The following is a 15,957-nucleotide window of genomic DNA, read 5'->3' as shown; positions in this document are numbered from 1 at the left end:
AGTTTGCTCAGCTCCTTGACGATTTCCTGTTCCTCTCCGTGATTAGTGCCCTCTTAGCCAAGTGATTAGTGCCTGCTCAGCTCTTTGATTATTGCCTCCTGAAGCACGAGATCAGTGCATGATAGCCACGTGATCAGCGCCTCTAAGTCACGTGATCAGTGCCTCTCAGTCACGTGATCAGCGCCTCTCAGTCACGTGATCAGTGCCTCTCAGTCACGTGATCACTGCAAGCTCAGTCACGTGATCACTGCAAGCTCAGTCACGTGATCAGTGCCTCTCAGTCACGTGATCAGTGCATGCTCAGTCACGTGATCAGTGCATGCTCAGCCACGTGATCAGGGCCTGCTCAGTCACGTGATCAGGGTCTGCTGAATCAAGGGATTAGCGCTTGCTCAGCTGCATGCTTAATCCCTGCTCAGCTGCGTGACTCGTGCCTGATCAGCTGTGTGATTAGTCCCTGCTCAGCTGCGTGATTAATGCCTGCTCAAGACCGGGTTATGAGCCGGCTGAGTGACGTAATTAGAGTCTGCTTAGCCACTTCATTACAGTCTGCTCAGCTCCATGATTATTGCCTGCTAAGCTGCGTGATTCCTGCCTGCTCAGCTTCTTGATTATTGCCTGCTGAGCTGCGGGATTCCTGCTTGCTCAGCTCCATATCTATTGCCTGCTGAGCTGCGTGATTCCTGCCTGCTCAGCTTCTTGATTATTGCATGCTGAGCTGCGTGATTCCTGTTTGCTCAGCTCCATGATTATTGCCTGCTGAGCTGCGTGATTCCTGCTTGCTCAGCTCCATGAGTTTTGCTTGCTGAGCTGCATAATAAGTGCCTGCTCAGTCCCCAGAGAGGAGCCGGCTGAATCATGTGATGAGAGTCTGCTTAACCAGTTCATTGCAGCCTTCAGCTCTAATTATTATTGCCTGCTAAGTTGCGTGATTCCTGCCAGCTCAGCTCCATGATTATTGCCTGCTGAGCTGCGAGATTCCTGACTGCTAGCTTCTTGATTATTGGCTGCTGAGCTGCCTGATTCCTGCTTGCTCAGCTCCAGGATTATTGCCTGCTGAGCTGCGTGATTCGTGCCTGCTCAGCTCCTTGATTACTGTCTGCTGAGCTGCGTGATTCCTGCCTGCTCAGCTAGGAGTTCTGTCTGCTGGGCTGCAAGATTCGTGTCTGCTCAGTCACGGGTGTCAAGCCTGCTGAGTCACGTGTTTAGAGTCTGCTTAGCCACTTAATGGCAGTCTGCTCAGCTCCTTGATTTTTGCCAGCTGAGCTGTGAGATTCGTGCCTGCTCAGCTCCTTGATCTTTGCCTTCTGAGCTGTGTGATTCCTGCCTGCTCAGCTCCATGAGTATTGCCTGCTGAGCAGCATGATTGGTGTCTGCTGAGCTGCACCATTTGTGTCTGCTGAGCTGCACCATTGGTGTCTGCTGAGCTGCCCAAATTGTGTCTGCTCACTCACGGGTGTAGAGCCTGCTGCGTCACGTGTTTAGAGTCTGCTTAACCACTTCATTACAGTTTGCTCGGCTCCTTGACGATTTCCTGCTCCTCTCCGTGAATAGTGCCCTCTTAGCCAAGTGATTAGTGCCTGCTCAGCTCTTTGATTATTGCCTCCTGAAGCACGTGATCAGTGCATGATAGCCACGTGATCAGCACCTCTCAGTCACGTGATCAGCGCCCCTCAGTCACGTGATCAGTGCCTCTCAGTCACGTGATCAGTGCCTCTCAGTCACGTGATCAGTGCATGCTCAGTCACGTGATCAGTGCCTCTCAGTCACGTGATCAGTGCCTCTCAGTCACGTGATCAGTGCATGCTCAGTCACGTGATCAGTGCATGCTCAGCCACGTGATCAGGGCCTGCTCAGTCACGTGATCAGGGTCTGCTGAATCAAGAGATTAGCGCTTGCTCAGCTGCATGCTTAATCCTTGCTCAGCTGCGTGACTCGTGCCTGATCAGCTGTGTGATTAGTCCCTGCTCAGCTGCGTGATTAGTGCCTGCTCAAGACCGGGTTAGGAGCCGGCTGAGTGACGTGATTAGAGTCTGCTTAGCCACTTCATTACAGTCTGCTCAGCTCCATGATTATTGCCTGCTAAGCTGCGTGATTCCTGCCTGCTCAGCTTCTTGATTATTGCCTGCTGAGCTGCGTGATTCCTGCTTGCTCAGCTCCATATTTATTGCCTGCTGAGCTGCGTGATTCCTGCCTGCTCAGCTTCTTGATTATTGCATGCTGAGCTGCGTGATTCCTGTTTGCTCAGCTCCATGATTATTGCCTGCTGAGCTGCGTGATTCCTGCTTGCTCATCTCCATGATTTTTGCTTGCTGAGCTGCATAATAAGTGCCTGCTCAGTCCCCAGAGAGGAGCCGGCTGAATCACGTGGTTAGAGTCTGCTTATCCAGTTCATTACAGCCTTCAGCTCCAATTATTATTGCCTGCTGAGTTGCGTGATTCCTGCCTGCTCAGGTCCGTGATATTGCCTGCTGAGTTGCGTGATTCCTGCCAGCTCAGCTCCATGATTATTGCCTGCTGAACTGCGTGATTCGTGCCTGCTCAGCTCCTTGATTACTGTCTGCTGAGCTGCGTGATTCCTGCCTGCTCAGCCCCAGGAGTATTGTCTGCTGGGCTGCAAGATTCGTGTGTGCTCAGTCACGGGTGTCAAGCCTGCTGAGTCACGTGTTTAGAGTCTGCTTAGCCACTTAATGGCAGTCTGCTCAGCTCCTTGATTTTTGCCAGCTGAGCTGCGAGATTCGTGCCTGCTCAGCTCCTTGATCTTTGCCTGCTGAGCTGTGTGATTCCTGCCTGCTCAGCTCCATGAGTATTGCCTGCTGAGCTGCATGATTGGTGTCTGCTGAGCTGCACCATTGGTGTCTGCTGAGCTGCCCAAATTGTGTCTGCTCAGTCACGGGTGTAGAGCCTGCTGCGTCACGTGTTTAGAGTCTGCTTAACCACTTCATTACAGTTTGCTCAGCTCCTTGACGATTTCCTGCTCCTCTCCGTGATTAGTGCCCTCTTAGCCAAGTGATTAGTGCCTGCTCAGCTCTTTGATTATTGCCTCCTGAAGCACGTGATCAGTGCCTGATAGCCACGTGATTAACGCCTCTCAGTCACGTGATCAGCGCCTCTCAGTGACGTGATCAGTGCCTCTCAGTCACGTGATCAGTGCATGCTCAGCCACGTGATCAGGGCCTGCTCAGTCACGTGATCAGTGTGTGCTGAATCAAGGGATTAGCGCTTGCTCAGCTGCATGCTTAATCCCTGCTCAGCTGCGTGACTCGTGCCTGATCAGCTGTGTGATTAGTCCCTGCTCAGCTGCGTGATTAGTGCCTGCTCAAGACCGGGTTAGGAGCCGGCTAAGTGACGTGATTAGAGTCTGCTTAGCCACTTCATTACAGTCTGCTCAGCTCCATGATTATTGCCTGCTGAGCTGCGCGATTCCTGACTGCTAGCTTCTTGATTATTGGCTGCTGAGCTGCGTGATTCCTGCCTGCTCTGCTTCTTGATTATTGCCTGCTGAGCTGCGCGATTCCTGACTGCTAGCTTCTTGATTATTGGCTGCTGAGCTGCCTGATTCCTGCCTGCTCTGCTTCTTGATTATTGCCTGCTGAGCTGCGTGATTCCTGCTTGCTCAGCTCCAGGATTATTGCCTGCTGAGCTGCGTGATTCGTGCCTGCTCAGCTCCTTGATTACTGTCTGCTGAGCTGCGTGATTCCTGCCTGCTCAGCTCCAGGAGTATTGTCTGCTGGGCTGCAAGATTCGTGTGTGCTCAGTCACGGGTGTCAAGCCTGCTGAGTCACGTGTTTAGAGTCTGCTTAGCCACTTAATGGCAGTCTGCTCAGCTCCTTGATTTTTGCCAGCTGAGCTGCGAGATTCGTGCCTGCTCAGCTCCTTGATCTTTGCCTGCTGAGCTGTGTGATTCCTGCCTGCTCAGCTCCATGAGTATTGCCTGCTGAGCTGCATGATTGGTGTCTGCTGAGCTGCACCATTTGTGTCTGCTGAGCTGCACCATTGGTGTCTGCTGAGCTGCCCAAATTGTGTCTGCTCAGTCTCGCGTGTAGAGCCTGCTGCGTCACGTGTTTAGAGTCTGCTTAACCACTTCATTACAGTTTGCTCAGCTCCTTGACGATTTCCTGCTCCTCTCCGTGATTAGTGCCCTCTTAGCCAAGTGATTAGTGCCTGCTCAGCTCTTTGATTATTGCCTCCTGAAGCACGTGATCAGTGCATGATAACCACGGGATCAGCGCCTCTAAGTCACGTGATCAGTGCCTCTCAGTCACGGAATCAGCGCCTCTCAGTCACGTGATCAGTGCCTCTCAGTCACGTGATCAGTGCAAGCTCAGTCACGTGATCAGTGCCTCTCAGTCACGTGATCAGTGCCTCTCAGTCACGTGATCAGTGCATGCTCAGTCACGTGATCAGTGCATGCTCAGCCACGTGATCATGGCCTGCTCAGTCACGTGATCAGGGTGTGCTGAATCAAGGGATTAGCGCTTGCTCAGCTGCATGCTTAATCCCTCCTCAGCTGCGTGACTCGTGCCTGATCAGCTGTGTGATTAGTCCCTGCTCAGCTGCGTGATTAATGCCTGCTCAAGACCGGGTTATGAGCCGGCTGAGTGACGTGATTAGAGTCTGCTTAGCCACTTCATTACAGTCTGCTCAGCTCCATGATTATTGCCTGCTAAGCTGCGTGATTCCTGCCTGCTCAGCTTCTTGATTATTGCCTGCTGAACTGCGGGATTCCTGCTTGCTCAGCTCCATATTTATTGCCTGCTGAGCTGCGTGATTCCTGCCTGCTCAGCTTCTTGATTATTGCATGCTGAGCTGCGTGATTCCTGTTTGCTCAGCTCCATGATTATTGCCTGCTGAGCTTCGTGATTCCTGCTTGCTCAGCTCCATGAGTTTTGCTTGCTGAGCTGCATAATAAGTGCCTGCTCAGTCCCCAGAGAGGAGCCGGCTGAATCACGTGATTAGAGTCTGCTTATCCAGTTCATTACAGCCTTCAGCTCCAATTATTATTGCCTGCTAAGTTGCGTGATTCCTGCCTGCTCAGGTCCGTGAGTATTGCCTGCTGAGTTGCGTGATTCCTGCCAGCTCAGCTCCATGATTATTGCCTGCTGAGCTGCGCGATTCCTGACTGCTAGCTTCTTGATTATTGGCTGCTGAGCTGCCTGATTCCTGCCTTCTCTGCTTCTTGATTATTGCCTGCTGAGCTGCGTGATTCCTGCTTGCTCAGCTCCAGGATTATTGCCTGCTGAGCTGCGTGATTCGTGCCTGCTCAGCTCCTTGATTACTGTCTGCTGAGCTGCGTGATTCCTGCCTGCTCAGCTCCAGGAGTATTGTCTGCTGGGCTGCAAGATTCGTGTGTGCTCAGTCACGGGTGTCAAGCCTGCTGAGTCACGTGTTTAGAGTCTGCTTAGCCACTTCATTACAGTTTGCTCAGCTCCTTGACGATTTCCTGCTCCTCTCGGTGAATAGTGCCCTCTTAGCCAAGTGATTAGGGCCTGCTCAGCTCTTTGATTATTGCCTCCTGAAGCACGTGATCAGTGCATGACAGCCACGTGATCAGCGCCTCTCAGTCACGTGATCAGCGCCCCTCAGTCAGGTGATCAGCGCCTCTCATTCACGTGATCAGTGCCTCTCAGTCACGTGATCAGTGCATGCTCAGTCACGTGATCAGTGCCTCTCAGTCACGTGATCAGTGCCTCTCAGTCACGTGATCAGTGCATCCTCAGTCACGTGATCAGTGCATGCTCAGCCACGTGATCAGGGCCTGCTCAGTCACGTGATCAGGGTCTGCTGAATCAAGGGATTAGCGCTTGCTCAGCTGCATGCTTAATCCCTGCTCAGCTGCGTGACTCGTGCCTGATCAGCTGTGTGATTAGTCCCTGCTCAGCTGCGTGATTAGTGTCTGCTCAAGACCGGGTTAGGAGCCGGCTGAGTGACGTGATTAGAGTCTGCTTAGCCACTTCATTACAGTCTGCTCAGCTCCATGATTATTGCCTGCTAAGCTGTGTGATTCCAGCCTGCTCAGCTTCTTGATTATTGCCTGCTGAGCTGCGTGATTCCTGCCTGCTCAGCTCCATATTTATTGCGTGCTGAGCTGCGTGATTCCAGCCTGCTCAGCTTCTTGATTATTGCCTGCTGAGCTGCGTGATTCCTGCCTGCTCAGCTCCATATTTATTGCCTGCTGAGCTGCGTGATTCGTGCCTGCTCAGCTCCTTGATTACTGTCTGCTGAGCTGCGTGATTCCTGCCTGCTCAGCTCCAGGAGTATTGTCTGCTGGGCTGCAAGATTCGTGTCTGCTCAGTCACGGATGTCAAGCCTGCTGAGTCACGTGTTTAGAGTCTGCTTAGCCACTTAATGGCAGTCTGCTCAGCTCCTTGATTTTTGCCAGCTGAGCTGCGAGATTCGTGCCTGCTCAGCTCCTTGATCTTTGCCTGCTGAGCTGTGTGATTCCTGCCTGCTCAGCTCCATGAGTATTGCCTGCTGAGCTGCATGATTGGTGTCTGCTGAGCTGCACCATTTGTGTCTGCTGAGCTGCACCATTGGTGTCTGCTGAGCTGCCCAAATTGTGTCTGCTCAGTCACGGGTGTAGAGCCTGCTGCGTCACGTGTTTAGAGTCTGCTTAACCACTTCATTACAGTTTGCTCAGCTCCTTGACGATTTCCTGCTCCTCTCCGTGATTAGTGCCCTCTTAGCCAAGTGATTAGTGCCTGCTCAGCTCTTTGATTATTGCCTCCTGAAGCACGTGATCAGTGCATGATAGCCACGTGATCAGCGCCTCTCCGACACGTGATAAGCGCCTCTCAGTCACGTGATCAGTGCCTCTCAGTCACGTGATCAGTGCATGCTCAGTCACGTGATCAGTGCATGCTCAGCCACGTGATCAGGGCCTGCTCAGTCACGTGATCAGGGTCTGCTGAATCAAGGGATTAGCGCTTGCTCAGCTGCATGCTTAATCCCTGCTCAGCTGCGTGACTCGTGCCTGATCAGCTGTGTGATTAGTCCCTGCTCAGCTGCGTGATTAGTGCCTGCTCAAGACCGGGTTAGGAGCCGGCTGAGTGACGTGATTACAGTCTGCTTAGCCACTTCATTACAGTCTGCTCAGCTCCATGATTATTGCCTGCTGAGCTGCGTGATTCCTGCCTGCTCAGCTTCTTGATTATTGCCTGCTGAGCTGCGTGATTCCTGCTTGCTCAGCTCCATATTTATTGCCTGCTGAGCTGCGTGATTCCTGCCTGCTCAGCTTCTTGATTATTGCATGCTGAGCTGCGTGATTCCTGTTTGCTCAGCTCCATGATTATTGCCTGCTGAGCTGCGTGATTCCTGCTTGCTCAGCTCCATGATTTTTGCTTGCTGAGCTGCATAATAAGTGCCTGCTCAGTCCCCAGAGAGGAGCCGGCTGAATCACGTGATTAGAGTCTGCTTATCCAGTTCATTACAGCCTTCAGCTCCAATTATTATTGCCTGCTAAGTTGCGTGATTCCTGCCTGCTCAGGTCCGTGACTATTGCCTGCTGAGTTGGGTGATTCCTGCCAGCTCAGCTCCATGATTATTGCCTGCTGAGCTGCGTGATTCGTGCCTGCTCAGCTCCTTGATTACTGTCTGCTGAGCTGCGTGATTCCTGCCTGCTCAGCCCCAGGAGTATTGTCTGCTGGGCTGCAAGATTCGTGTGTGCTCAGTCACGGGTGTCAAGCCTGCTGAGTCACGTGTTTAGAGTCTGCTTAGCCACTTAATGGCAGTCTGCTCAGCTCCTTGATTTTTGCCAGCTGAGCTGCGAGATTCGTGCCTGCTCAGCTCCTTGATCTTTGCCTGCTGAGCTGTGTGATTCCTGCCTGCTCAGCTCCATGAGTATTGCCTGCTGAGCTGCATGATTGGTGTCTGCTGAGCTGCACCATTTGTGTCTGCTGAGCTGCACCATTGGTGTCTGCTGAGCTGCCCAAATTGTGTCTGCTCAGTCACGGGTGTAGAGCCTGCTGCGTCACGTGTTTAGAGTCTGCTTAACCACTTCATTACAGTTTGCTCAGCTCCTTGACGATTTCCTGCTCCTCTCCGTGATTAGTGCCCTCTTAGCCAAGTGATTAGTGCCTGCTCAGCTCTTTGATTATTGCCTCCTGAAGCACGTGATCAGTGCATGATAGCCACGTGATCAGCGCCTCTCCGACACGTGATAAGCGCCTCTCAGTGACGTGATCAGTGCCTCTCAGTCACGTGATCAGTGCATGCTCAGTCACGTGATCAGTGCATGCTCAGCCACGTGATCAGGGCCTGCTCAGTCACGTGATCAGGTTGTGCTGAATCAAGGGATTAGCGCTTGCTCAGCTGCATGCTTAATCCCTGCTCAGCTGCGTGACTCGTGCCTGATCAGCTGTGTGATTAGTCCCTGCTCAGCTGCGTGATTAGTGCCTGCTCAAGACCGGGTTAGGAGCCGGCTGAGTGACGTGATTAGAGTCTGCTTAGCCACTTCATTACAGTCTGCTCAGCTCCATGATTATTGCCTGCTGAGCTGCGCGATTCCTGACTGCTAGCTTCTTGATTATTGGCTGCTGAGCTGCGTGATTCCTGCCTGCTCTGCTTCTTGATTATTGCCTGCTGAGCTGCGCGATTCCTGACTGCTAGCTTCTTGATTATTGGCTGCTGAGCTGCCTGATTCCTGCCTGCTCTGCTTCTTGATTATTGCCTGCTGAGCTGCGTGATTCCTGCTTGCTCAGCTCCAGGATTATTGCCTGCTGAGCTGCGTGATTCGTGCCTGCTCAGCTCCTTGATTACTGTCTGCTGAGCTGCGTGATTCCTGCCTGCTCAGCTCCAGGAGTATTGTCTGCTGGGCTGCAAGATTCGTGTCTGCTCAGTCACGGGTGTCAAGCCTGCTGAGTCACGTGTTTAGAGTCTGCTTAGCCACTTAATGGCAGTCTGCTCAGCTCCTTGATTTTTGCCAGCTGAGCTGCGAGATTCGTGCCTGCTCAGCTCCTTGATCTTTGCCTGCTGAGCTGTGTGATTCCTGCCTGCTCAGCTCCATGAGTATTGCCTGCTGAGCTGCATGATTGGTGTCTGCTGAGCTGCACCATTTGTGTCTGCTGAGCTGCACCATTGGTGTCTGCTGAGCTGCCCAAATTGTGTCTGCTCAGTCACGCGTGTAGAGCCTGCTGCGTCACGTGTTTAGAGTCTGCTTAACCACTTCATTACAGTTTGCTCAGCTCCTTGACGATTTCCTGTTCCTCTCCGTGATTAGTGCCCTCTTAGCCAAGTGATTAGTGCCTGCTCAGCTCTTTGATTATTGCCTCCTGAAGCACGTGATCAGTGCATGATAGCCACGTGATCAGCGCCTCTAAGTCACGTGATCAGTGCCTCTCAGTCACGTGATCAGCGCCTCTCAGTCACGTGATCAGTGCCTCTCAGTCACGTGATCACTGCAAGCTCAGTCACGTGATCAGTGCCTCTCAGTCACGTGATCAGTGCCTCTCAGTCACGTGATCAGTGCATGCTCAGTCACGTGATCAGTGCATGCTCAGCCACGTGATCAGGGCCTGCTCAGTCACGTGATCAGGGTCTGCTGAATCAAGGGATTAGCGCTTGCTCAGCTGCATGCTTAATCCCTGCTCAGCTGCGTGACTCGTGCCTGATCAGCTGTGTGATTAGTCCCTGCTCAGCTGCGTGATTAATGCCTGCTCAAGACCAGGTTATGAGCCGGCTGAGTGACGGGATTAGAGTCTGCTTAGCCACTTCATTACAGTCTGCTCAGCTCCATGATTATTGCCTGCTAAGCTGCGTGATTCCTGCCTGCTCAGCTTCTTGATTATTGCCTGCTGAGCTGCGGGATTCCTGCTTGCTCAGCTCCATATTTATTGCCTGCTGAGCTGCGTGATTCCTGCCTGCTCAGCTTCTTGATTATTGCATGCTGAGCTGCGTGATTCCTGTTTGCTCAGCTCCATGATTATTGCCTGCTGAGCTGCGTGATTCCTGCTTGCTCAGTTCCATGAGTTTTGCTTGCTGAGCTGCATAATAAGTGCCTGCTCAGTCCCCAGAGAGGAGCCGGCTGAATCACGTGATTAGAGTCTGCTTATCCAGTTCATTGCAGCCTTCAGCTCCAATTATTATTGCCTGCTAAGTTGCGTGATTCCTGCCTGCTCAGGTCCGTGAGTATTGCCTGCTGAGTTGCGTGATTCCTGCCAGCTCAGCTCCATGATTATTGCCTGCTGAGCTGCGTGATTCGTGCCTGATCAGCTCCTTGATTACTGTCTGCTGAGCTGCGTGATTATTGCCTGCTGAGCTGCGCGATTCCTGACTGCTAGCTTCTTGCTTATTGGCTGCTGAGCTGCCTGATTCCTGCCTTCTCTGCTTCTTGATTATTGCCTGCTGAGCTGCGTGATTCCTGCTTGCTCAGCTCCAGGATTATTGCCTGCTGAGCTCCCTGATTCGTGCCTGCTCAGCTCCTTGATTACTGTCTGCTGAGCTGCGTGATTCCTGCCTGCTCAGCTAGGAGTTCTGTCTGCTGGGCTGCAAGATTCGTGTGTGCTCAGTCACGGGTGTCAAGCCTGCTGAGTCACGTGTTTAGAGTCTGCTTAGCCACTTAATGGCAGTCTGCTCAGCTACTTGATTTTTGCCAGCTGAGCTGAGAGATTCGTGCCTGCTCAGCTCCTTGATCTTTGCCTGCTGAGCTGTGTGATTCCTGCCTGCTCAGCTCCATGAGTATTGCCTGCTGAGCTGCATGATTGGTGTCTGCTGAGCTGCACCATTTGTGTCTGCTGAGCTGCACCATTGGTGTCTGCTGAGCTGCCCAAATTGTGTCTGCTCAGTCACGGGTGTAGAGCCTGCTGCGTCACGTGTTTAGAGTCTGCTTAACCACTTCATTACAGTTTGCTCAGCTCCTTGACGATTTCCTGCTCCTCTCCGTGATTAGTGGCCTCTTAGCCAAGTGATTAGTGCCTGCTCAGCTCTTTGATTATTGCCTCCTGAAGCACGTGATCAGTGCATGATAGCCACGTGATCAGCGCCTCTCAGTCACGTGATCAGCGCCTCTCAGTCACGTGATCAGCGCCTCTCAGTCACGTGATCAGTGCCTCTCAGTCACGTGATCAGTGCATGCTCAGTCACGTGATCAGTGCATGCTCAGCCACGTGATCAGGGCCTGCTCAGTCACGTGATCAGGGTGTGCTGAATCAAGGGATTAGCGCTTGCTCAGCTGCATGCTTAATCCCTGCTCAGCTGCGTGACTCGTGCCTGATCAGCTGTGTGATTAGTCCCTGCTCAGCTGCGTGATTAGTGCCTGCTCAAGACCGGGTTAGGAGCCGGCTGAGTGACGTGATTAGAGTCTGCTTAGCCACTTCATTACAGTCTGCTCAGCTCCATGATTATTGCCTGCTAAGCTGCGTGATTCCTGCCTGCTCAGCTTCTTGATTATTGCCTGCTGAGCTGCGTGATTCCTGCTTGCTCAGCTCCATATTTATTGCCTGCTGAGCTGCGTGATTCCTGCCTGCTCAGCTTCTCGATTATTGCATGCTGAGCTGCGTGATTCCTGTTTGCTCAGCTTCTTGATTATTGCCTGCTGATCTGCGTGATTCCTGTTTGCTCAGCTCCATGATTATTGCCTGCTAAGTTGCGTGATTCCTGCCTGCTCAGGTCCGTGAGTATTGCCTGCTGATCTGCGTGATTCCTGTTTGCTCAGCTCCATGATTATTGCCTGCTGAGCTGCGTGATTACTGCTTGCTCAGCTCCATGAGTTTTGCTTGCTGAGCTGCATAATAAGTGCCTGCTCAGTCCCCAGAGAGGAGCCGGCTGAATCATGTGATTAGAGTCTGCTTATCCCGTTCATTGCAGCCTTCAGCTCTAATTATTATTGCCTGCTAAGTTGCGTGATTCCTGCCAGCTCAGCTCCGTGATTATTGCCTGCTGAGCTGCGCGATTCCTGACTGCTAGCTTCTTGATTATTGGCTGCTGAGCTGCCTGATTCCTGCTTGCTCAGCTCCAGGATTATTGCCTGCTGAGCTGCGTGATTCGTGCCTGCTCAGCTCCTTGATTACTGTCTGCTGAGCTGCGTGATTCCTGCCTGCTCAGCTCCAGGAGTTTTGTCTGCTGGGCTGCAAGATTCGTGTCTGCTCAGTCACGGGTGTCAAGCCTGCTGAGTCACGTGTTTAGAGTCTGCTTAGCCACTTAATGGCAGTCTGCTCAGCTCCTTGATTTTTGCCAGCTGAGCTGTTAGATTCGTGCCTGCTCAGCTCCTTGATCTTTGCCTTCTGAGCTGTGTGATTCCTGCCTGCTCAGCTCCATGATTATCGCCTGCTGAGCTGCGCGATTCCTGACTGCTAGCTTCTTGATTATTGGCTGCTGAGCTGCCTGATTCCTGCCTGCTCTGCTTCTTGATTATTGCCTGCTGAGCTGCGTGATTCCTGCTTGCTCAGCTCCAGGATTATTGCCTGCTGAGCTGCCTGATTCGTGCCTGCTCAGCTCCTTGATTACTGTCTGCTGAGCTGCGTGATTCCTGCCTGCTCAGCGCCAGGAGTATTGTCTGCTGGGCTGCAAGATTCGTGTGTGCTGAGTCACGGGTGTCAAGCCTGCTGAGTCACGTGTTTAGAGTCTGCTTAGCCACTTAATGGCACTCTGCTCAGCTCCTTGATTTTTGCCAGCTGAGCTTCGAGATTCGTGCCTGCTCAGCTCCTTGATCTTTGCCTGCTGAGCTGTGTATTCCTGCCTGCTCAGCTCCATGAGTATTGCCTGCTGAGCTGCATGATTGGTGTCTGCTGAGCTGCACCATTTGTGTCTGCTGAGCTGCACCATTGGTGTCTGCTGAGCTGCCCAAATTGTGTCTGCTCAGTCAAGGGTGTAGAGCCTGCTGCGTCACGTGTTTAGAGTCTGCTTAACCACTTCATTACAGTTTGCTCAGCTCCTTGACGATTTCCTGTTCCTCTCCGTGAATAGTACCCTCTTAGCCAAGTGATTAGTGCCTGCCCAGTTCTTTGATTATTGCCTCCTGAAGCACGTGATCAGTGCATGATAGCCACTTGATCAGCGCTTCTCAGTCACGTGATCAGCGCCTCTCAGTCACGTGATCAATGCCTCTCAGTCACGTGATCAGTGCATGCTCAGTCACGTGATCAGTGCCTCTCAGTCACGTGATCAGTGCCTCTCAGTCACGTGATCAGTGCATGCTCAGTCACGTGATCAGTGCATGCTCAGCCACGTGATCAGGGCCTGCTCAGTCACGTGATCAGGGTCTGCTGAATCAAGGGATTAGCGCTTGCTCAGCTGCATGCTTAATCCCTGCTCAGCTGCGTGACCTGTGCCTGATCAGCTGTGTGATTAGTCCCTGCTCAGCTGCGTGATTAGTGCCTGCTCAAGACCGGGTTAGGAGCCGGCTGAGTGACGTGATTAGAGTCTGCTTAGCCACTTCATTACAGTCTGCTCAGCTCCATGATTATTGCCTGCTAAGCTGCGTGATTCCTGCCTGCTCAGCTTCTTGATTATTGCATGCTGAGCTCCGTGATTCCTGCTTGCTCAGCTCCATGATTTTTGCTTGCTGAGCTGCATAATAAGTGCCTGCTCAGTCCCCAGAGAGGAGCCGGCTGAATCACGTGATTAGAGTCTGCTTATCCAGTTCATTACAGCCTTCAGCTCCAATTATTATTGCCTGCTAAGTTGCGTGATTCCTGCCTGCTCAGGTCCGTGAGTATTGCCTGCTGAGTTGCGTGATTCCTGCCAGCTCAGCTCCATGATTATTGCCTGCTGAGCTGCGCGATTCCTGACTGCTAGCTTCTTGATTATTGGCTGCTGAGCTGCCTGATTCCTGCCTGCTCTGCTTCTTGATTATTGCCTGCTGAGCTGCGTGATTCCTGCTTGCTCAGCTCCAGGATTATTGCCCGCTGAGCTGCGTGATTCGTGCCTGCTCAGCTCCTTGATTACTGTCTGCTGAGCTGCGTGATTCCTGCCTGCTCAGCTCCAGGAGTATTGTCTGCTGGGCTGCAAGATTCGTGTCTGCTCAGTCACGGGTGTCAAGCCTGCTGAGTCACGTGTTTAGAGTCTGCTTAGCCACTTAATGGCAGTCTGCTCAGCTCCTTGATTTTTGCCAGCTGAGCTGCGAGATTCGTGCCTGCTCAGCTCCTTGATCTTTGCCTGCTGAGCTGTGTGATTCCTGCCTGCTCAGCTCCATGAGTATTGCCTGCTGAGCTGCATGATTGGTGTCTGCTGAGCTGCACCATTTGTGTCTGCTGAGCTGCACAATTGGTGTCTGCTGAGCTGCCCAAATTGTGTCTGCTCAGTCACGGGTGTAGAGCCTGCTGTGTCACGTGTTTAGAGTCTGCTTAACCACTTCATTACAGTTTGCTCGGCTCCTTGACGATTTCCTGCTCCTCTCCGAGATTAGTGCCCTCTTAGCCAAGTGATTAGTGCCTGCTCAGCTCTTTGATTATTGCCTCCTGAAGCACGTGATCAGTGCATGATAGCCACGTGATCAACGCCTCTCAGTCACGTGATCAGCGCCCCTCAGTCACGTGATCAGCGCCTCTCAGTCACGTGATCAGTGCCTCTCAGTCACGTGATCAGTGCATGCTCAGTCACGTGATCAGTGCATGCTCAGCCACGTGATCAGGGCCTGCTCAGTCACGTGATCAGGGTCTGCTGAATCAAGGGATTAGCGCTTGCTCAGCTGCATGCTTAATCCCTGCTCAGCTGCGTGACTCGCGCCTGATCAGCTCTGTGATTAGTCCCTGCTCAGCTGCGTGATTAGTGCCTGCTCAAGACCGGGTTAGGAGCCGGCTGAGTGACGTGATTAGAGTCTGCTTAGCCACTTCATTACAGTCTGCTCAGCTCCATGATTATTGCCTGCTAAGCTGCGTGATTCCTGCCTGCTCAGCTCCTTGATTATTGCCTGCTAAGCTGCGTGATTCCTGCCTGCTCAGCTCCATGATTTTTGCTTGCTGAGCTGCATTATAAGTGCCTGCTCAGTCCCCAGAGAGGAGCCGGCTGAATCACGTGATTAGAGTCTGCTTATCCAGTTCATTACAGCCTTCAGCTCCAATTATAATTGCCTGCTAATTTTCGTGATTCCTGCCTGCTCAGGTCCGTGAGTATTGCCTTCTGAGTTGCGTGATTCCTGCGAGCTCAGCTCCATGATTATTGCCTGCTGAGCTGCGCGATTCCTGACTGCTAGCTTCTTGATTATTGGCTGCTGAGCTGCCTGATTCCTGCCTGCTCTGCTTCTTGATTATTGCCTGCTGAGCTGCGTGATTCCTGCTTGCTCAGCTCCAGGATTATTGCCTGCTGAGCTGCGTGATTCGTGCCTGCTCAGCTCCTTGATTACTGTCTGCTGAGCTGCGTGATTCCTGCCTGCTCAGCCCCAGGAGTATTGTCTGCTGGGCTGCAAGATTCGTGTGTGCTCAGTCACGGGTGTCAAGCCTGCTGAGTCACGTGTTTAGAGTCTGCTTAGCCACTTAATGGCAGTCTGCTCAGCTCCTTGATTTTTGCCAGCTGAGCTGCGAGATTCGTGCCTGCTCAGCTCCTTGAACTTTGCCTGCTGAGCTGTGTGATTCCTGCCTGCTCAGCTCCATGAGTATTGCCTGCTGAGCTGCATGATTGGTGTCTGCTGAGCTGCACCATTTGTGTCTGCTGAGCTGCACCATTGGTGTCCGCTGAGCTGCCCAAATTGTGTCTGCTCAGTCACGGGTGTAGAGCCTGCTGCGTCACGTGTTTAGAGTCTGCTTAACCACTTCATTACAGTTTGCTCAGCTCCTTGACGATTTCCTGCTCCTCTCCGTGATTACTGCCCTCTTAGCCAAGTGATTAGTGCCTGCTCAGCTCTTTGATTATTGCCTCCTGAAGCACGTGATCAGTGCATGATAGCCACGTGATCAGCGCCTCTCAGTCACGTGATCAGCGCCCCTCAGTCACGGGATCAGTGCCTCTCAGTCACGTGATCAGTGCATGCTCAGTCACGTGATCAGTGCCTCTCAGTCACTTGATCAGTGCCTCTCAGTCACGTGA

The sequence above is a fragment of the Bos javanicus genome, unplaced genomic scaffold (assembly GCF_032452875.1).
Source record: "Bos javanicus breed banteng unplaced genomic scaffold, ARS-OSU_banteng_1.0 tig00000070_1, whole genome shotgun sequence".
NCBI classification, from domain to species: Eukaryota; Metazoa; Chordata; class Mammalia; order Artiodactyla; family Bovidae; genus Bos; species Bos javanicus.
The sequence above is the reverse complement of the archived record's forward strand: the minus strand, read 5'-3'. Positions refer to the sequence as shown.